The sequence below is a fragment of the Malania oleifera genome, chromosome 7, assembly GCF_029873635.1.
Source record: "Malania oleifera isolate guangnan ecotype guangnan chromosome 7, ASM2987363v1, whole genome shotgun sequence".
Taxonomy (NCBI): Eukaryota; Viridiplantae; Streptophyta; class Magnoliopsida; order Santalales; family Ximeniaceae; genus Malania; species Malania oleifera.
The window spans coordinates 22,846,374-22,868,549 of record NC_080423.1 but is presented as its reverse complement, the minus strand read 5'-3'; the positions used below and the strand labels follow the sequence as shown (position 1 = coordinate 22,868,549).

Here is a 22,176-nt window from a genome sequence, read left to right as displayed (position 1 = left end):
CATCAGTAGGAATGGAATATCACTTACCCGCTATCATTATGCGGTATTGGCATTTCATCAATCATGTTTCAGTAAATCACAATTCAGTTCCATATAAATATTCTCATCATTTTTTGTGCGCATTTCATCATCTCATAATAATATATATCATATTTCATGTATTTCCACATTTCCCAAAATACTCATATCAGTAATTTGTATAAACTTAGTTTTCATGCAAATAATCTCTACTCACGCATAAATATCCCATTTCATTATTTTTCACTAATCACATCAATCATTCTCGTTTCAATATTTCCTCAGAAAATACAGATCGTTATATTTCACATTTTTCAATATAAGTCGCATATCACACAGTTTTCATTTAATATTCACAATTTAATATTACTTACATGCCACACAATTTATCTAATATTTATATCATAATCATTTTCGGGGAAAAACCATATGCTCATTTTCACATATCAATTTAAACAGTAATTCTAAAAATGCTGTTATAATTTATTCCCCATACCTGACTTACTGAGAGTCTCGTTAGGACCCAAATCCTATGCCCTTGGCGCCCGAAATTCAAATCCTGAAATTTACATTTTTTCCAGATTAATTAATTCATTTCCCCAAAATACTACCCATCTGGCCTTCCCTAGGCCCCATATATTCCAAATTAACATTCAAACCAATATTTGACACGCCTACTTAATTCTCTAAATTTTGCCTGCGGGTCCAAAAATTACACCCGCGACGCTCACCCGGATCCTAAATTCCGAAAATTCCACTTCATCTCTAGATGCTCAACATTTTAGAATTTCTAAATTAATCCCAATTAATTAAAAATAAGCCCCTTAATAACCCTCATACCCCAAATTTGGGGTTTTGCCCATGACGACGCCACGAGAATTTCATCCCTCTAGACTTGTAGAGAATTATCTCTAAATTCTCGTGGTGGTGTTTGTTCGTCGATTGGACTTATAATTTGCAAGAAATTAAAGAAAAAGGGGAAATCGGTTTACCCTAGGAGATATGTCTACGCCGCTCCTACCACTGATGTGCTCCGGTAGAAATGACGGCAGTGTAGAATGGAGTCCAGCGGTGTCTTTCGATTTTCAATTGGGCGAAAATCCGTCACGAAATCAATGAGAGAGGGGGAGAGAATGAGAGGAGAGAGAAAGAGTTTGTGCACAGGAAAAGGAAAAGAAGAAGAAGAAGAAAACAAGAAAATCAAACCTCTTGAAGTTTCTAGCTTCAGGAGAGTTATAATAATAATAATAATAATAATAATAATAATAATAATAATATATTTAATTAATATTAATAATAATATATTTTATTAATAAAAATAAAAATAAATTTCAATTATTTTTTTCATTTTTTTATTTTTTTCTTTCTTTCTTTCTTTTTTTAAAATTCGATTAATTAATTAATTAATTTTTATTATTATTTTTTGGAATCACTCCACCAATCTTCTATATCTCTTTTTGTAGTTATTACATTAATTAATTAATTAATTATTATTTTTTTTTGGAATCACTCCACTAATCTTATATATCTCTTTTTGGGGTTATTACAAGTTTGCTGAACCTCGATAACATTTTTGGTGTCATCTCCATTTGCATGCTTAGTTAAATCAATTGTGCAATTTAATTTCTGCTGATTATTTATATTGATTTATTTTATATGCACTAGATTGACCTTAGGCTTGTGTAATATTGTTGTTAGTGGATTGACCTGGGGAAATTTTTTTTTAAAATACCAATTCACCCCCCCCCTCTTGGGATTATAGTAAAGCTAACACGAACAATAACCATTTTTGCAATAGGAGCAAAGGTTTCAGAGTAGTCGATACCTTCTTTCTAATTGTAGCCTTTAGCAACAAGACGAGCTTTGTAACGTTCCATAGAACCATCTGGGTTGTGTATGATTTTGTACACCCATTTGCAACCAATGGGTTTCTTATTGGGTAGAAAAGAAATCAAAGTCCAAGTATGGTTGGCTTCCAAAGCATCAATCTCAGCACACATAGCATCACACCACTGAGGATCCTGTATGGCCTGTATGAAGGACTTGGGCTCTTGTGCTAGGGATATTGTAGTGGTGAAGGCACGGTATGTAGGGGAAAGAGAATCATAGGAAAGAAATGTGAGAGGGGATAAAGAATACCTGAGGAGTGGACCAACACCAAGAGGATGGAGCAAGCCGAGACGGGAGTGCTTGTTCGACATGGAAATCTCACAAGTAGGTAGGGGGCTGTATGGGGTGTGTGGATCGCCAAATTGGGATGGTGGGAGTGGGAGAGTGGGAAGAGTCAAGTATAGGATAAGGAAGATTCAGAGAGAAGATATGGGGAGTCAATGGGATGAGGTAAAACATAAGAGGGTGACTCAGAAATAGTTTGGTTAAATGGAAATTGATCCTCGTAGAATACCACATCGTGAGACACAAAGGTGTTATGAGTTGTAAGATCAGAAAGTTGATAACCTTTTTGTCCATATGGATACCCACAGAAGACATAACAGATTGTCTGAGCATTAAATTTTGAAGGATTTTGTAAGTAAGTGGAGGCACAACAAAGACATCCAAAGACCTGTAGGTGATTGTCTTTAGGTGGGTATTATACATGTAGCTTTTCATAAGGAGATTTTCCATCCAAAGTGGGAGTAGGTGTTCTATTTATCAAGTAAGCTGCTGTAAGGAGAGCATTACCCCAAAAATGTTTAGGCATGTTGGCTTGAAATAGGAGGGCCCAAGAAACATTCAAAGGGTGGCGATGTTCACGTTCCATTACTCCATTTTGTTAGGAAGTATAGACGAAACTAGTTTAATGAATGATTCCCTTTTCTAAATAAAAGGAGGAAGTATCAAATTATAGCCCATTTTCACTATGTATAATCTTTATAGTGGTTGAAAATTGATTTTAATGAACCGAATGAAAGACTGGAGTAAAGAATAGGTATCTGATTTAGGATGCATTAAATATACCCAAGTACATCTAGTGTAGTCATCTACAATGGTCAAAAAAAAATTGAGCCCCAATGAGAGATGGAACACGGTAACCACCCCAAATATCCACATGTATTAAATGAAAAGATGCAGGAGAAAAAATTGAACTTGAAGAAAATTCAATGCGAGTTTGTTTAGCTAATGGGCAAATAAAACATGGTTCTAAATTTGAACAAATGCTATAAACATTATTGAAAAGTAAAGACATAATTTTAATGGATAAATGGCCAAGTCAGCGATGCCAAAGTTGGGAATTTGATGTAGCCACTTGACAACGAGCTGGATTTGTTTTTGTAAAGTAATACAAGCCATCTTGCTCAGTTCCCAGTCCAATCATTTTCATCGAGTGTAGGACTTGAATTAGACATATATGAGTAGAAAAAATGATTAGACAATTGAGAGTTCGACATAACACACAAATGAATATAAGATTGAAGTGGAATAAATGGACACATAGGACATTTTTTAAAATGAGAGAGCGAGAAAAAGCAACAGATCTAATATAGGTTACCACAACATGAGATCCATTTGGTAGTCGTACAGTACGACCATCCATAGGGATAGAGTACGTTAAATTAGCGAGGGAAAACACCATATGGTTGGTGGCTCCATAGTCTAGAATCTAAAGAGTTTTCAAGAGAAAGACGAGATGATATACCTGATAAGGATGACTTAACATTACCTACATAGTATGCCATAGAAGGTGTCTGGGTGCCATGGTTGAGCATGGCTAGAAGTTGTTGGCATTGATTGTTGGTGAAAGGGAAACTGCTGGTGGATGGTTGGTTGTTAGTGAAAGAGACTTGGTCACAACTTGGTTTGGGACCCGATCCAATCTTGCAAAAGCTAGATGGGAACCCATGAATGAAGCAATAAGGATCAATAGTGGGGCCTTCTTTGTGATAGTGAGTGCATTTCAATTTGGTCTTACAAAAAGGTCTACCATCTTTTGGAGTGAATCAGTAGCTAATGCAACGTCATCAATGGGTGGAGGAAGTTAAATGTTCCGTTGACACTCCTCTTGAAGGACCAAGCCATATCACTACCAAAAAAACTAGTTTTTAGTGAAAGATCAAAACCGTCACTAATAATCATAAAACCATCACTAATACTATTAGTGAATTTCACAAGTATTAGTGACAGCTTCAAAATAGTCGCCATAATTGTGGTTACTAATAATTATTAGTGACAAATTTTAAAAGCGTCATTAATAATAGAGTATTAGTGATAGATTATAACCATCACTAAAACCCTAACACTATCACTATAAATTCTACATTGGCTCCGCTCAAAATCGTCACTAATAATAGAGTATTAGTGACAAATTTCAAAACTGTCACTAATGCTAGAGTAGTAGTGACAAATTTGAAAACTGTCACTAATACTTAGGCTTTAGTGATGGTTTTAAAATTCGTCACTAATACTTAAAAATCGACATTTTATTAGTGACATTTTTAAAACCATCACTAATAATTTAAAATTATTATTATTATTATTATTATTATTATTATTATTATTATTATTTAATCATTAATTCTTGTAAAAATCTGTAATTACATTTTCGCATACACAAAAAAAATTATTGAAAATTCTAATTCAAAATTGAAATTCAAATACAAATACATTATAGAAATTGAATTAAAATACAGAAATTTCATCTATTTAGATAACAAAAAAAAATTCAAAATTTGAATTCAAATACGACTTTCTACAAATTCAAATTAAAATACAAAAATTCCATCTATTCAGATAACGAAAAAATGAAAAAAAAAATAATAAAATCAAAAGTTGCATCCGACTATAGTGCACGACATCGTGCTAATGTTGTGACAGCCGCAAACCCTACAAATTAAGAATTATAAAAAAAAAAATTAGTATACAATTTTTGAACATATATGCATATGTACTATAAGTATCAATGATTTGATAGCAAAATAATCGGACATCCGGACATTGTTAAAAAAAATGATACAATTTAAAATAAATAAGTTTTATTAGTTTAGAAAAATTTTGGCCGCAATTAATTTGTAAATAGAACATTTTTCATAGAGATATGTTCCAAACCTGGGTGTTTACAATAAACAATTCACAATAATCCAACCAGTAATGAATTTTATGAGTGCACGAGAGCTTCATATAATAAGCATTAAATAATGTAATGTGTTCATGATTCCCACAAACAATCTATCTCAGAATATAATTTTATGAAAAAAAATAGAATGTGATGTTCATGGTTTACATGACTTCCTTAGGATATTTATGTTTCTTGTCTTTCTTTTTTTTTTTTTTTCCTTTATATACGGATCTTGGAATAATTGTTTGTATAAGGGGTAGGAGAGCTTTAGGCTTATGAATAGGTTGGCATCTTTAAAGTTGGCATTGAAAAGATGGAATAGGGATTCCTTTGGTGATGTGTACATTTGAAAGTATAATATCCAAAGGGAGACTTTAGGATATTGATCATGCAAAAGACTTGGGTAAATATCTCAAAGGATTTAGTTAGTAGGAAATTTTATTTTAAGAATGATTTTGAGACTTTGCTAATGAAAGAGGAGATAAGTTGGAAATAAAAAGTTGGCGTTCAACACAAGCATATATGCTAGTAGTTCAATCTACAATTCATATAACATAATATCATCCATAAAAAAGATTTGGTCATTCACTCATCCTTTCAAAAATATTTTAACATTCATTTTATTAAGTCATGCATGATGTTCATGTGTACCCAGAATAATCCATTTCAAAGATTGATTTAGTAGATGCAGGATATGATGTTCAAGGTACTTGAAAATACAATGAGTGTATGCAACATGATAAGCTCCCCTTGAGTCATGCAAATATCATCAATTGATATTTATGACATGATTATTCATCAATTGGGTTCCACATGAAGTTCACATCCTAGGAATTAGGACCAAATAGTGTCCATGAACTAGATCAGTGTAAGACCAAAAAATGTGTACATGTTTTTCAAATTATAAGACATTTTAGATTTTACATGTACTAACCTATTTAATTATTTTGAAAGCGTTTTCAATTAAAGATGAGAGTTAATTATTCTTTTATGATTCACTCATCCTTTCAAAAATATTTTTGCATGCATTAACTTATTATCATCTTAGTGCATATTTTACAATTTTAATTAACTTGGGAAGTCTACTAAAATTTCGGTAGCATGTCGTTTGTAAATAGAACATTTCCCAATAATTCATGCACTAAACCTGAGAGATTCAAGCAAGCAATATATAATAATTCAGTTTGAGCATGCGAGAACCTATAATCTCTACTAGCATACAATTCACATCACTGCATCAGCCATGCAGGAGGCATTCAGTACATGCATGCATTTCAGTAGACAAATCAATTTATCTAAAATATAAACTATACATATGCAATTATAAATTCATAGAGCAACATGTTACCGCATCAATTGAAGGTATATTAGAAATCGTCACTAATATCCAGATAATCATCGCTAATTGTTTCTCTGGATAGTTTTCGCACGAAAAGTGGTTTCCCACGCTAGTTTGAGCAGGGAAACCGGAGTATTAGTGACGGATGAAATTTTATCACTAAAAGTGCAATATTAATGACAGATGAAATTTCATCACTAATAATCGAACTATTAGTGACATTTCTAAAAAACCGTCACTAATACTACACTTTTAATGATGAAATTTCATCTGTCACTAATACATCTGTCACTAGAAACCAGTTTTCTTGTAGTGCATCCATCCCAACAATTAAGGCGGGAACCTTAGAAACCATGGGTATAGAGGGTGGGTGTTCAATTAAGGGTTCTCTTAAAACACATCGCATGGAGGTTCAATGAGCTATAAAACACATGACAAAGAACCTCCATTAATCTTGACTCTTATATTGCAGAAAACATAATCATAAAGCTTACAATTCCTTTCATTTATCCACATTTGATTAGATCTCTTAGAAGACCATGGATATCACATCGAGTTGAGAAATTTACAACAACCAAACATTCTCCACTAGTTTCTAAAACAAAGCACAAAGAATATTGTGAGATCAGTTGAACTAAGATCCTAACATGACAATTTACAAGAAGAAACACCTTATTATTGCGAGGAGGAGCCACTTGCATCATCTGGACGAGAGGGACTCAAAGTTGGATACCTGATGGTTCTCCATTTCCATCATTTGCATCTAGAGAACCATCTCCTCCTTTTAAGACTCAACTTCCCTAAGCACTCGATCAAGCTTAGCATGAGACGCCGCTATGGTCGTTGAAGATGATGTTTGTTGGGGCGATGTATCCACTCCCAAGACTTTTCACCCAGCCCCCCTTGTTCCCCAAGAACATGAGCGGAGATCTCGTAATCCTTCATTGGCTGACTCCCTTCTAGAGCAGGTGCATCACTCAGCTTAAGAATCTCTGCCTATTTTTAGCAATAAAAATGATAAAAATGAATAAATAAGAATACAACTTTGATGTTTTTAATAAAATAATGAACTAAATAATATATTTGACTTACATTTTTGCTTTGTGCACCCTGCAACCACTCTCCCAATTGCTTTTGGTGTGTTCTCTAATAAAGATGCGGCATCGGTTCCTCCGCGCTAGCCTCGGGATCACATTGCATTATCATATAAAATATCATTAATATTAATTCGGTGGTTTAAACATAAATAACACTCATCAGGTGATGGTCAGATAGTTTTATTGTAATTACCATTTGATGATTGATGAATAACTTTGACCCACCGCAATGCGTCATATCTAGTTTGCTGCGGTTCTTTGCTATACCATAGCCTATCCTCATCATCTGTGTCATCGAGGTCAATGCTGAAAGAAGAGTTAAAGAATAATATTTTTATCATACACGTGTACGACCATCAATAGTTATATTCTAAATCAATTACTCGTAACCTTACCAACACTGCTCATGATGGTAGGCAACACACCCTAGGTTTGATCCCCAGCTGATAGATTAATGTCTAGTCGGGGTCCCAAGGGCTGAGACGGCGATGGTGCCACATAAGGACTGACATCCTCCACCGGTCTCGAGGATGTTGGATCATCCTAGGGTGATGATGTAGTCGACACCCTAGACTGAACTCGGCCACGATGACCTCTTGGTGCCATGTCTGCCAAACATTACTCTAGTAACTATAAGAAGATTGAATATTAGATGTATGCATAATAAATATATTTTCAGTTATTTACACATGTCAGATACATGATGATAACAAACATGCTTACCCCCTATACGTCCTCAGTATCGGTATCATCCTCACTTTCTAGAGTGTCTTTCTCTTCACCATAGTTTTATCTTCCCTATTAGTTTCATCATCGTTGATGAAGTCAATGTGTATAGAAGGTTCAATTCTATTGTCAGTAGTCCCTACGTGTTCTGCCTTGGCACAAACCCTATTCAATGATATAGGATCGGCTCCTTCCTCGGCAACATTGAAAGTAGATTGCGTTGCTGCACTAACAGATGATTGATCTTCTTGGAAAGCATTATTGTTGACACTTTTCTCCCCATATGCGACTTCTTCAATATCATACGAACTTCGAGGAGGAATTTCACCCTTCAGTTTTGTGTCCTTAAGGTAGAACACTTGTTCTGCTTACATTGCTAGCACAAAAGGGTCTTTTTGATACCATGTTCTGCTAAAATTGACAATGGTAAAGTAGGCATCCATGTTTATCCCACTCTTTTTATTGCTAATGTCCCACCAAGTACACTTGAACATGTGGACAAATTTGTTAGCTCCATAGTGAAGCTCTAGAATGTCATCCAAGACACCAAAGTTGTCAATTTTTTTATCTCCTTCTGTGCCTAGCACCGCAATTTTTGGGTTCTTTTATGCAGTTTGAGGGACTTCGTATGAAATCGTAAGTCGTTGACAATGCAACCGCTATAGCGGTTAACTCATTGATTGGGGCCACATGCCAACGCGTACAAATCTTTACTTGTCGTTGGTTCTTTATTATAATACATGATTTTCATCTATTAATTAAAAATGAGTTTAGATGAGTAAATCGTCAATATTCAAAATGTACATTGCTTATAAATCACATAAAATTTGTTACTTACATGGCTCCCAAACCAATTGACAAATTCCTTCTTATGTCTTTCATCAACATTCCTTTCATTTTGGGCTAGAAGTTCAGCTTTAAGTTCACTATATGCAAAAATATTACATGTTATTGTCAACTATGTATGTATGTATGCATATATACATATATATATATATATATATATATATATATGCATATGTAAATACAATGCAAAGTAAGGAGTTTGAAACCACGTACTCGTTATATGGAACAATTTCATCACAATTATTGAGGACGTAAAAATGTGTCTTTCGTAGGTCGTCTATATCAATGAAATCATAAACCTGTGCACCGAATGACTGAACAATTCCTCAAAATATAGAGTTCCTCAGTTCATCTTCTACATTAATAGCATGAACGTCTGCATTTCGCTCCTCATGAATGAACCTTGTTTCAATATCATGTAGATACATTAAGCAAAATGCAAGACATTCACTGTCAATGTATGTCTCAATAATTGAACCTTCTAACCGTACCTTATTATGCACCGTGCCTTATTGCCCATATACCCCTTCAAAGTGGACAAGAACCTGTGCATTTTACATAACATTAGTTAATTCTACATACAAATAAAGCGAGGAACGCATGTGAACATTGTAGAATGACTTTATAATTTACCTCTCAATAGGATACATCCAATGATATTGCACTGGTCCTCCAATTATGGCCTCCCTTGGTAAATGGACAGCTAGGTGGACCATCACATCGAAGAATGCTGGTAAAAATATTTTCTCTAGTTTGCATAGTATGATCACGATATCCTCCTCTAACAGTGCAAATACGTTTACGATCAATTTTTTGGAGCACAATTGTCGGAAGAAGATTCCCAACTCAATAAGCACTGAGCAAACATCTTCAGTCAAGTGTCCACGAAGGAAAACGGGTAGAACCCATTGCAGAAGGATGTGACAATCATGACTTTTCATTCTTAGCATCTTCCCTTCCTTTGTGCCTATGCATTGAACTATGTTCGATGCATATCCGTCAGGGAACTTCACTGATTTCAACCATTCAAAGAATTTATTTTTCTCATCCTTCGAAAATGTGTAGCATGCTGATGGCATGAGAAGTTTGTCCCCATCACCAATCAAATGCAACTCAGGTCGTATTCCCATATCTTCTATATCCCAACGAGCATTTTTTGTGTCCTTTGTCTTCCCATTTATATCTAGCAATGCACAAATGACATTCTCACAAATGTTCTTATTGATGTGCATCACATCCAAGTTGTGGCGTAGTGGAAGATCATTCCAGTATGGCAACTCAAAGAAAATGCTTCTCTTTGTCCAATTCAACTCCCACTCGGCACGTTTTTTTTTTCTACTGCTCAGTGCTTTCCCAAATTTCACATTTGTTATCAACTTGAGCTGATTTAATATCTCTTCCCCACTTAGTTAGTTTGGCTGCAACCTTCGTTCAGGTTTTCCACTAAAACTTCTAACAGCGCGAGTTCTCCAAGGATGTCTTGGTCGTAGAAAACAATGATGACACATAAAGCATAACTTGCGTCCATGCTTCAAGGATAAGGACCCAGCATCCTTATTACACACTGGGCATGCTAAGTAACCTTTTGTGCTCCAACCCGATAGGTTGCCGTAAGTGAGGAAATCATTGATTGTCCACAACAGTGTAGGATGCATTCGAAATGGTGTCCCTATCTCCACATCGAATGTCTCCACTTCTTTTTCCCATAATTCTTTCAACTCGTCAATTAACGGATGCAGGTAAATATCAATATTATTATTAGGTGCCCTCATTCAAGGTATAAGTAGAGACATATAAATGAAGGGTTCTTTCATAGATCGCCATGGCGGCATATTGTATGGCATCATTATAACTGGCCACATGCTATACGGGTTATTGATGTTACTGAAAGGATTGAACCCATCTGAGGTAAGGCCAAGTCTAATGTTGCGAGGATCACTAGCAAACCACAGATGCATTTTATCAAACTCGACCCAAGTATTGAAGTCTACTGGATGGCTAAGGGTGTTTCCATTTTGAAGACATTTCTCTTGATGCCATCTCATGTCTACAATAGTCTTTTTGCACATATACAATCATTGCAGTCGCGGGATTAATGGGCAATATTGCAAAACTTTTTTGGGAGATATTTTTACCCTTCTTCTAATTCGTTTTATACCTCGGTTCACCGCATTCTGATCACTCATCCACATTTTCATGTTCACCATACAATAGTGCACAATCATACCTACATGCATGTATTGGAGTGTAACTGAGGCCCAATTCATGCATGTATGTCTTCGCCTCATAAAAGGATTTTGGAATCATTTCACCATCAGATAGTGTCGCCTTAATGAGGCAAAAATGCAAATTGAATGCGCTCTAAGATAATCCATGGATTATCCTTTCATAAAGCAACTTTATCAGGAACTCTAATTTTGAGAACTTTGTACAGTTTGGATATAGGGGCACCTATGCATCACTCACGAGATTAGCAAATTTTTTATCGATTTGATTTAATGTACTAGGATCGCAAGGTATGGTTTCTTCTAAAGTAGATTTATCACTAGTATGTGACACACTAACATCGTCCATGTCCACTGCAATGCCCTTTTGTAAGTCACCTAACATTTCGATTAATCCTTTCGAATGTGCATCACCACCTACTATATTTGCCCCCTCATCTTCATCATCATCATCATCACTTTGAATTGCGTAATCTTCACCATGGAACACCCATGTTGTGTACCTTTTTTTCATTCCAAAGTCTAATGAATGTGAAAGAACCAAATCAATGTGTTTGAATGTTAAGTTTTTGCATTTCTTGCAAGGACGCATTGTTCTACTGGCTTTGTTTGCATGAGGACGCGCGAACTTTATGAAATCATGTACCCCTTTCACGTATTCTGCCAAAAACCTACCTAGAGCCTTTATCCAACTCTTATCCATTAATTACCCTATAACATGTTCAAGTAAATGATGTTGATTACATTCTCAGAATGTTTATGATGCATGCATCGTGAATCATAATTAAAATCAACCACCTTCCTTCTAAAGGGTACGGATCCTATCCCATTCAAGAATGTTGCATTTACATTACTATCAATCGCTCAAATTCCTTCGTTGTAGTCATTATAAATTTCAACAGTATCTCCCCATGGCTCTCCAAGTACACGAGATAGGGGAAGTGATTGCGTTGCTAGTTTTCCATCACTAACACATTGTCATGACACCCCACTATACACCCAGAGAACACAAGTCGAGACGCACTTATAATATATAATGACAATTGACAAAGCGTGAATGATGACAACAATGTAAGTACAACTTCCTAAACTGTCCACATTGGACAATTCAAGAATGGATGAAATACAAACATCACTAATCGTAAATGAAACAAATAATTAACATGTTCAATTGATTATTAGTCTACATAGTATGACTAATAATTAATTGAATTTTAACAATTGATTTGTCTCACATGTACGATTAGACATGAATGTATAGTAACCATTCTTGAACGGGTCTAAGCTTTAATGAATAAATGAAATGAAAGTACTTATTATGTAAGGATGAAGTTTAATATTCGTTTAACTTTCACTCGTCCTTTCTAAAATATTTTAACATTCATTTTATCATAATTATCATTGTACATGATTTTATTTTGGGAAAATTCTAACAAAATTTTGGCAGCATGCCGTCTATAAATTGGACATTTTCGACCAAATACATGCACTAAAACCTGATAGATTCAAGCAAACAAATCACAACAATCTGCATCATGTAGATACCATTCAGTTTGAGCATGCAAGAACCTAAATCCACTATCAACATGTAATTAACAATATACTACATTAGCTATGCAGTTGGCGTTCAACACAAGCATGTATTCAATTAGTTACATATACAATTCATATAACATAATAACATCCATAAAAAAGATTTAGTCATTTGGTGCATTAAGGATAGTCATCCATCACCTACTCATCAGTCGCCACTCAAAAAAATTTCCCTAGCCTCTAATTCCACAAACCGTTTCTTCCAAGCCTCAACCCTCGCCTCGGCTCTCGCCTTCATGCAATCTAAATCGTTCATTTTATTCTTCAGATAAGCAACAACCTCCTTCTCACCTTCACGAGAACTCCTCAAAAACCCCAATGACCTATCGCATTCCTCATTCCTCCTCTTTTCCTAATCACTCGTTACTCTGTTATCCTATCGTAGACGAATGATTGTCTCTTTAGAATCATTGTACTTTTTCTTTAAGTCTTCCAATTGATCTTCAAGCTTGCATTTACTGAGTGTGAGCACTTGATCAATGCTCCTACATAAGTGCGACCTTCACTTGAAGATCACTTACAAATGGAGAACATAATGGAGAGCTGGTGCTCAGAAATGCTTGCTTGAAGATCAATTCGAATACTTGAAAAAAAAGTACAAAAACACTAAAGAGTCGATTATTACTTTATGAGAGGATAACATAGTAACGAGTGATCAGGAAAAGAGGAGGAAGTAGGGATGCGAGAGGTCATTGGGGCCTTCGAGGAGTTCTTGTGAAGGTGAGAAGGAGGTTGTTTCTTATCTAAAGAATAAGATGAACGATTTGGAGTGCAGGCGAGAGCCAAGGCGAGGGTTGAGGCTTGAAAGAAGCAGTTTGTGGAATAAGAGGCTAGGAAAATTTTTTTGAGTGGCGACTGGTGAGTGGGTGATGGATGACTATCCATAATGCACCGAATGACTAAACTATCCACATTGGAAAATTCAATAATGGTTGAAATACTAATTAATTTGGCATTTTACTTCATATGACATTTAGTTCTTGGTCTTTCACTGTATTATATACATTGTTGTTCTTTGTCAAGCGTTTTAGATTTTCAATGCTTGCTTTAGAATGACTTTAAGTTTTAACTAATTATGCATATGCTTCTCTGCACATAGTTTTATTTTGGAAAAAAATTAACGAAATTTCAGCAGCATGTCGTTTGTAGATTGGACATTTCCAAAAAAATTCATGCACTAAACCCTAATAGATTCAAGCAAACAAATCACAATAATCTACATCATGAAGATACCAATCACTTTGAGCATGCAAGAACCTAAATCCACTACCAGCATACAATTCATAATATACTGCATCAACCATGCAGTTGGCATTCAACGCAAGCATGTATTCTAGCATACACCTTTTTTTTTTTTTTTTGCTAGGCTAATTGCATAGTAAAAGAGAGATGAAAAGGGAACTAACACATAATAGTATCATATAATATAAGACAAACACCAATAAGACCATAGGTCATTTGCATGCAAGCAATGCCACCATTGCAAGTTCATCTAGGTACACCAACACCCAAAGCACTTTCATCCAAACACAATGGAAACCTAAGCTTCATTGAGTTTAGGCTTGGACACTGCATCCTAGATAAGGAAACCTTGCCCCAAGCCTTCTAACTTTATAATCATATGTGCTTTATATATAGAGCTACATAAGCAGCAAGAACATTTTTTGATTTTTTTAGACCTCACTTATACCCACGGATCAAGTGGCTCTAATTTGCAAAAGATAAAATAAAACTATTAGTTAAATTTCATTTTTCTTATTTTTATTTTAATGCATATAAGGTGTAGACCAAACCAGACAAAGAAAGTAATAACCATCAAATTTGTTATTCAAGGCATATATAAAAGTAACAATTCTATTCAAAATAAAGTCAACATTAGTAAGTGCATTTTATCCACTAATTTCTTATTTTGTAAATGTGATAATATGACCATCTAAATAAGATTTTTCAATAGGATAAAGTATCATTATTAGAACTCATGGAAGAAATACAACTAAGTTCAACACAAAATAATAACACATGCATACACCCTTCCGTATATTCCAAGAGAAAATTTGCACATGAAAAGAAACAGTTTCTTTAACTAAATTCCTTTGATTAACTAAATAAAATTCTAAAGCTCACTAATAAATAAAAAAAAATATATCTTTTCTAAAGATATCCAAAAAAAAAAATATATCTTTTCTAAAGATATCCATGAAAAATAGTTTCTATTTATGATATAAATAAACATAACATATGAAATTTTTTCTAGGCAAATTACTACATGAATCAAGACAAGATAAAAATAATTAAATTATTTTTGGCTGTGAGCATGTACATGAAAACTCCAGGATGAGAAAAGAACAAAATCATCTTTTGGGATTTGCCCAAAAGGTGGAAATAATCCGTGTCAATTTGGAGAAGTCTAAATTTAACATCTGCGAATACAATATGTCCTCATCAGAAATGGGTTGCCTCTAAATTTAGCAGGTTTTTTTTCATTCGTTTGGTTGCACTAACTGTACAAGCTTCTTCCAAAAATACAAAACAAAAAACAAAAAAAGTTTCTGAAATTAGGAATAGCTTCCCAAGAGGGGGGGGGTGAATTGGCTTTTAAAAATTTTCTTTTAAATTCCTTTTGAGATACCTTAAATTTCCTTTATTTTTTTTAACCAATTCTTGACTTGTTTATTTAATTCTTTAATCAATCGAGAACTTAGTTACTTTATCCAATCAATAACACAATTAAACAACCAATCAATTAAACAATATCTTCAAGCCAAACAATCAATTTATTTCCTAAGTACAAGTTAAACAACAAACAACCAAACCAAGATATAAAGTATTCAGCACTTTGGTAATATAACAACTCAATATGGTTGTTTGTTTATATTTGCCAAATTTGAACCAAACCTTGTAGTGAATGAGAATTTATGCTTGCTGATGTAAAGCCCTGTATAGATGAATCAAATCACTCTTTCCAAATATTTAGAACTCAAATAAACTCTTGGTGAATTTATCTTTGGGATGTTAACCAAGTAACGTACTCCCGTAAGGTTTCCGCAAGATATGGTGTAACCAACGTACTCCCTTTCGGTTTCCGCAACCCAAATCAAAATTAAACCTTAAGTTTGTTTGATCTCCAAATATATGTAGTTTATATGATTTTCAAATTTAAATCATCCACGCAATTTAAATATGTTGAAAATAAAGAGTAAGGGAAAGAGAGAATGAGATGGAGATTTTTAGGAGGTTCGACTTATACCCAGCCTACGTCCTCGCCTTTGGCAAACCACCAAAGAATTCACTAGTTCAGTTCCGTTGATGGGTGGAACAATATCGATTACAACACTCTTTGGTTAAGGCTAGAGCCCGCCTTCTCCAAATGATATCCCCTCGTTCGGTCACTCCTTACATAGGCTAGAGCCCACCTCTCTAAGTAATATCCCTTTGCTTAGCCAACGATCCAAACACCTTGAAACGTTAATGAACTACAAGAAACACAAAATAAAATCTTCGTACAAGTATACTCTCTCAAAGAGCAAGTTAGTACAATTTCAGCACTATATACTTTGAATGTAAAATATCAATATGAAATACAATGAAGCTCAAGTGTAGAATTCACCAATATCCTTCTTAGAAGAGGATTAACAGTAGGAACTCAGAGAAAGAAGGATTAGCACTTCAGAATTCTTAGCAAAATAATTTTTCAACGAGTGAACAAGAGAGCTTTGGAAGAACAAGAATACTTTCAGCTTTACAAGCAAATTTTTCAATTCTTGGATGAGTTTTTATTTGAAAAACCATGTATTTATAGGCTTTCAAACTTGTTTCCATGTTGCAAAAGTTTCCTTTAAGTGTTTCCCAAAATTTTAGAAAGTTTAGAGCTCAAACGGCTATATTTTAAAATATTAGAACTTTAAAAATTTTCCCGTTGAACAGTGTTCAGTCGTCTGAAGTGTCGTGGTCAGTCAAATGAAGTTCCTTAAACCCTTAAAAAATTGAACTGGATACAGGGTCAGTTGAATGAAATTAGGGTTCAGTCATCTGATGTTGCAGGTTCAGATGACTGAAGTCGCAAGTTCAGTCGTATGAACTTGCTGTTGTAACTTTCTACCTATTCTGTCTTGTTCTCTATCAGCAATGACCCTACTTCAATGTTTTGACCATAACTTTTTTTGTATAATTCCAAATTAGGTGTTATTGGTGTTAAAAGAAAAATAAGATAAAATACTACAACTTTCATGTTGACCATTTTTTAAAATAATGAATTTTTGATAGATAAAAATTCACCTCAATGCGGCTGTATAAAAACTAACAACAAATGGAAAAACTCTTTTTGATGCTTTTCATTCCAAAAATGACTCTAACCTTTTAAAAATAATTTTTGACCTTCAAAAAAATATTTTCCAGGTATTTTAAAAAGTATGTAGGTCTAAGTTAACCTAAGAGTTTCAAAATATTTTAAACAATATTTTAAACATTAAAGTACTTACATGAAAACGTCTAAAACTTTTTTCATTCTAGGTTCTTGAGTCTTCATGTTTTGTCTTTTGATTTGAGTCCATCTTTTCTTCAAGCTTCCATATTCTTTGAGCTTTCTCACTTTTCCTTTCTTTGGTTCTTTTGACTTTAATATGCCTTGACTTTCAACAACTCATTCATGTCCTCATATTCTTCAAGGTTTCACATATCTTCTTTAAATCCATGTTTTGACTCATTTTAAGCTTTATTTGATCCTTGTGAGCACTTCAACCTTGCTTTCTCATATATGAGCCCTGAAATATCATTACTCACACAAATACATTAAATTTCACTTATTTGTTAGCATCAAAACAAGATAACAAGGTTTTAAGCCTTGTAAGGCCAACAGTTTCCAAAATTCTACCTTTAGAAGAAGAGGTTTAGGTGCCAGAATGGTACAGTTCGTAAAGAAAGAGGCAAAAGGATGATCGATGTGGGTTTCGTAAGCTAGTAGTGTTCTTCAACTGTGATGGTCTGCAAATGGCCATGGGCGAGGGGTTGGGGCTGCGATGTAGAGAGGAGGATGGGGAGGGGAGGAAGGAAATAGATGGAAAGGAAGGAGGGAAAGCAGGGGGATCGAGATTGGGTAGGAGGGAAATAGATAGGGATGAAAGGAGGGAAATGAGGGAATTAGTGGGGGAAACCTAAATGTAATGGGTATTAGTGATGAATTTAAACTGTCACTAATACTGTATTATTAGTGATGAATTCCTTAATCCGTCACTACTATTGTTTACTAAATTATTTTTTAATTTTTTTAATAAAAAAACTATTAGTCATGACTTTAAACCATCACTAATACCTGTTATTAGTGACGATTTTGTGAATTCGTCACTTAACTATATTATTTTTATATATTAATACAATAATAGTAGTGACGGTTATTTAACTGTCACTAATAAGGACTTTTAGTAACGGATTTTATTCGTCACTAATATCCCAATAATTGTCACTAATATCCCAATAATCATCACTAATATTTTCCTGGGATAATTATGGACGAAAAATGATTTCCCGCGATAGTTTGAGCAGGGAAACCAATTTTTAGTGACGAAATTAGTAGTGACGGTTTCAAAATCGTTACTAATAGTGTCGTATTAGTGACGGGAGCTAAAATCGTCACTAATGCTTACACTATTAGTGATGGTTCTTAAAAACCGTCACTAATACCCTCTTTTAGTGACAAAATTAAATTCGTCACTTATAAATTCATCACTAAAAATTAGTTATTTTTGTAGTGGATGCGATTGATTGTGGGAAGGGGATCTATCAACAAGATCTGAGCATGGATGGCACCATAGGATTCATTAAGGACCATGAGGAGCTTCATGGTTTGCTGGTACTGTTGGTATTGAACTCTATCTTTTTCGAACAAATGATATTGAAGTGATGCAAGTTCATCCCATAAGAACTTTAGCTTAGTAAAGTAGGTGGCTATCGATATATTGCCTTGGACAAGGTTGTGAATTTCTTATTCAAGGTGATACATTCGAGGGCCATTGACTTGTGAGAAATGGTCCTTCAAATCAACCCAAATATCTTGAGCAAGATCACAAAAAATAACACTAGAAGAAATATCCTTTGAAAGAAAATTAATCAACCATGCTTTTAGCATATTGTTGCAACATAACCACTGGCAGTATTCTGCAATTGAGGATTTTGAAGGCTTGGGAATGGTGTCATCAAAGAAGCCAACCTTGTTTTTGGTGTTAAGTCTAATGAGCATGGATTGACTCCATGTGGTGTAATTGGTTTTGGTCAATGGATGAGAGACCAAAGTAACACCCGAATTTTCAGAACTGGTGAGATACAAGGCATGACTCGAATCATCAAAATGTGAAGAACTTTGTGTGCTTTAAACATTAGAAGCCATTGGGAAGGAGGAATCAAAGGATTTTTATTTTATTTTATTTTATTTTACGGGCTGGTCGCGTGATCTCTTTCTTTAATAGCCCTGAACAGTGAATCTCAGATGGTGTATTTTGTTTGTTCGACAAAAAGACCAAGAGAAAGAAAATTTTCTTGGTAGAGGTGTTTAGGGCGGAACCTCTACTTTGACTTATAGAAATAAAGAAGCCCCGATATATGAAGGGAAAAATGAATGCCAATCAGGGTGTGACGATCACGTTGATGGTCAATTGAAAGAAAAAAAAAAAACTCCGATTTTTCTGAGGTGAAGGGGAAAATGAATGTCAATTAGTGTGTCGCAGTCACATTTATGGTCAATCGAAAGAAAAAAAAAACTCTAATTTTTCTTAGCCAGAGCAGAAAGGAATTGAGAAGAGAAAAGAAATTTTATCCCAAAGAAATTTCACACTCTGATGCCATGAAGAAATTTAGAATGTGAAATAACATAGAGGATGTAACGACCTCAAAACTATTACCATTTAAAAAAAAAAAATACTAATATACTATTGCTCTAATACCCATAATATTATTCATTATAACTTCTTGGATCGAGGGTGGTACCGAGGATACCCGTTATAATTCATACCATCTATGCAACGGAAAATATAAAACACTTTGACCTTATTTACAATACCAGAGTTTTAGTATTTTCCAAAATATATATATGCATCTCCTAAAAGAAACCCAATGTCCTAGGGGCATACCCAAAAATACAACTCCCAACTCAAAAACTTACCCTGGCTAGGATAGTACTAAAGCCCCTTCTATCTCGAAGCTCGCTTCGCATGTCTATCTAGATCACTTGAAATGTTTGGAATTCTAGGGTGAGACACCTCTCAGTAAGATGAAATAAATTACAACCAGTGTGTGGCAAATGAGTTTTACTTGAATAACATAATTATTAGTTCAACTGTAAATATGATAACATAAAACATAAAACATATCATAACTCACACATATGCCTTTTAAAATAAGCTTTCTATTTGAACATACTTTTAACTGTAATAAATATTTCCTATGTTTTGTCAAATTATATATATTTATCTATATAACTGTGAAAGCTTCTCTGGATGGATTACTGTATGCATGAACTAAACCTACATGCTCGGGTTGTGCGGCCCGTGGGCTGGACTTAACTTTAGTTGGCCTACCAGGTTAACTCAAACTATAAACCTCTATAGTACAATTGGCCTGCTCAACTCGGACCTGACTACTAGGGAGCCTTCGTCTCTCCTTTAGGCACAATTGACTAAACATTTCACACTTTATCTGAGATGTGTGGCTGTACTATCTATACTGTATAGCTACGGTACCGTGCTCTGTAATATGTTATGGTCCATCAGGGATTTGAACTATATAATACTATATATGTATATTACTGTTTTGCCATGATTTTGTATAAACTAAAATAACCATAATTATGTATAATAACTGTAAATCATTGCTCTATAATAACTCTATATCATGATTCTGTAATAACTATAAATCATAGTTTTGTAAAAGCTGTATATAATCATGGTTCTGTAAAAGCTATAATATCATGGTTCAATAACAATTGTATAGAACTCTGTATTAAATCTTTGTACTATATCTGATATTTCTCATGTCACACAATTTTAAATGAAATTCTTATACTATAATTTGTACGGGAAAAACTGTATTTTCTTGCTATATAAAAATAATATATATCATTTGTAAAACTTTCCTGTAACCCAAATTTTTGAATTTTCACAAATATACAACATATGTAAAATCCAAATTTCATACTCTAAATTTATATTCTATAGTATTCAGTAAATCATATGCTAAAATCTCATAAACACGTGTTGTACTTTAATTGATAAAATTTTTGAATTTATTTGGCTTCACTTATTCCCTTTACCTGATTATCGAGAGGCCTGCCTGGTAAAATTCTATACTCACGCCCACGACATTCAAAACTCAAAAACCCTGAAATTATGTATTGTCTAGAATACTATTACATTCACATTTTACTGAACCCACATACTCTATTTAATCAATAAAACATCAAACAACCAACTATTTATTACTGTTACCTCATTCTCTGAGGAAACGCCCGCAAGGACCCTGGCGTTCACACCAAAACCATGAAATTTACATTTTTCCCAGTTTAGTTGACTTTAACCCCACAATTTTACTCATTTAAATATCTCTAAACTCATATTCTTTATTTAATAAATCAAATACCAACATTGAACGCCCTTACTTCAACTTTGGAGTGGTGTCTAGGATCCTCAAAACATGATTCTACTCTGGTCAAATTGACGAGGATCACCGCTAGGCCTTAAATACGGAGTATGATCGCTGATGAGGTGTGTTTCGAGTGAGAAAATGAGGAGAGAAAGAGGGAGAGCTCGCAGCTGTGAGAGAGAGAGAGAGAGAGAGAGAGAGAGAGAGAGAGAGAGAGAGAGTGAGTGAGGGTTTTGAATTTTTTTACAAGAAAATGACATGGAGCCCTTTTATACCTTTTTGTCCCAGGAAAAAACCATCACCGGTTTTGTGTTTAACCAAATCGATTTTCATTGTTTACCCTTAACCTGGTCGAGGTAAAAATATATAATTGTCGACGGTTTTCTTAGCATTTCAAAAAATCGACACCGGTTTTCTCCTTACCAAACCATTTTTCTCTTTTATTCTATTTTTCTTATCATTTCTATTTTTCGGGTCTTTACATTCTCCCCGCTTTATAAAAATTCTGTCCTCAAAATTTTCTATCTATCACATTTCCAACCCTAAAGAAAATATTGTATTTTTATTAATTACCCTCATTTATGGCGGTGGAATACCGTGGTTACAAAAAAGAGTTCTAGGAGATTATATTCATTTAAATAAAAAGAAAACTCT

At 34.3% G+C, this 22,176-nt stretch overlaps 1 protein-coding gene across 4 annotated transcripts in view; it reads right to left on the bottom strand.

Annotated features, from left to right (window-relative positions):
• Window positions 1–4,599: 4,599 nt before the first annotated feature.
• The window catches only part of LOC131159618 (probable calcium-binding protein CML18), a 30,481-nt gene continuing 12,904 nt past the window's right edge, over window positions 4,600–22,176 (bottom strand). For 2 of the 4 annotated variants that reach the window (XR_009137840.1, XM_058114654.1), the window contains one exon: window positions 4,600–4,839. The gene's annotated coding sequence lies outside the window, so the exon portion shown is untranslated. Of the gene's footprint in view, window positions 4,840–16,121; window positions 16,371–22,176 lie in introns of those variants that run through there. The other 2 variants (XR_009137841.1, XM_058114655.1) reach the window with 1 other exon arrangement.